This window comes from Galeopterus variegatus, unplaced genomic scaffold (genome assembly GCF_000696425.1).
Source record: "Galeopterus variegatus unplaced genomic scaffold, G_variegatus-3.0.2 Scaffold1950, whole genome shotgun sequence".
Classification (NCBI taxonomy): domain Eukaryota; kingdom Metazoa; phylum Chordata; class Mammalia; order Dermoptera; family Cynocephalidae; genus Galeopterus; species Galeopterus variegatus.
Genome location: NW_007728061.1, coordinates 219,469 through 220,566, shown reverse-complemented (window position 1 = coordinate 220,566; position 1,098 = coordinate 219,469). Strand labels below are relative to the sequence as shown.

The 1,098-nt window shown below is 40.3% G+C and overlaps 1 protein-coding gene across 1 annotated transcript in view; it reads left to right on the top strand.

The window, feature by feature from the left end:
• The window catches only part of KCNMA1 (potassium large conductance calcium-activated channel, subfamily M, alpha member 1), a 258,994-nt gene that overhangs the window by 63,379 nt on the left and 194,517 nt on the right, over positions 1-1,098 (top strand). The gene's annotated exons all lie outside the window — the stretch shown is intronic.

The following is a 1,098-nucleotide window of genomic DNA, read 5'->3' as shown; positions in this document are numbered from 1 at the left end:
TTCAAACTCCTTTCTGCTTCTCTCAGTTAAAAAAAAATCAACAGTTGTTTTTGGCTTCAGTTTTAGAATTTAGGAGAAATGAAATTGCTAAATATAGCCTTTGCTGGGCTCACTCTGTTTCCTGTTGAATCACTGTTTGACTTTACATTGGACTCCACAGAATGGAGACGAGGAGAAGACACAGAGGGGTGACATGGGGAAACAGCATCATGTGGACAAGGGAGCAAAGGGGGGGACTTCCAAAGGGATGGCGCGGCACTCTCAGCTCGTGGGAAGACGGACTCTAGCTACACCGGTGGGGATACCCCAGTTCTTGACTGTTCCTTGTTTCAAATGCAGGTTTTTGAGTTCTTGTATTTAGAATTTAGAAAACCATAAGCCACTTGCTAAGTAGCCCAAGAAGTTCTGTGATGACAAAATTTCCCAGAAAATATTGCTCATAATAAGTTTTCTGAGAAATTTTAAAATAACCCAATTATAGATATCCTGTGTTAGATCCTAAGAGTGCAGAATTTTTCAACATTCAGAGGCAGAAATCATTTCGGTCCATGTGCCAACATTAAATACTATGAAGTTATCCATGCTTACTGATGATTAGATGCCTGGAAAAATTGTGCTTGTTTCTTTGGGTCTCTTTCTCCAATTTTGTCTTGCTTAGTTCAACTCAGCAGGTATTAATTGAGCAATTCTTATTTGTAAGGTACTGTGCTGTTTGTTCTAGAAGATACAAGGTTGAGTAAGACAACCCTTCCCTTAAGAAACTTGCAGCCCAATAAGGGAGAACTTCATGTTCCGAATTCCACTTCATTGTAGTTATTGTCAGATGTCAGAAGAATCAAATGCTGTGATGGTGGCTAATTCTAACTACCGAATGCTATGACAATGTTAATGCTGATGCACAGTGAGCATTTACTATGCACCTGGAACTGTTCTGTGCATTCTATACACATCTTCTCATTTAGTCCCCATGGCCTCCCTAGACGTGGATGACATTAGTATTCCCACTAGAGCAGACGTATCACATCAAATTGAGGATGTGAGGAAAGACCTCACAGATGAGGTGGTATATGATTGGAACTCTACAGCAAGGATTGGATT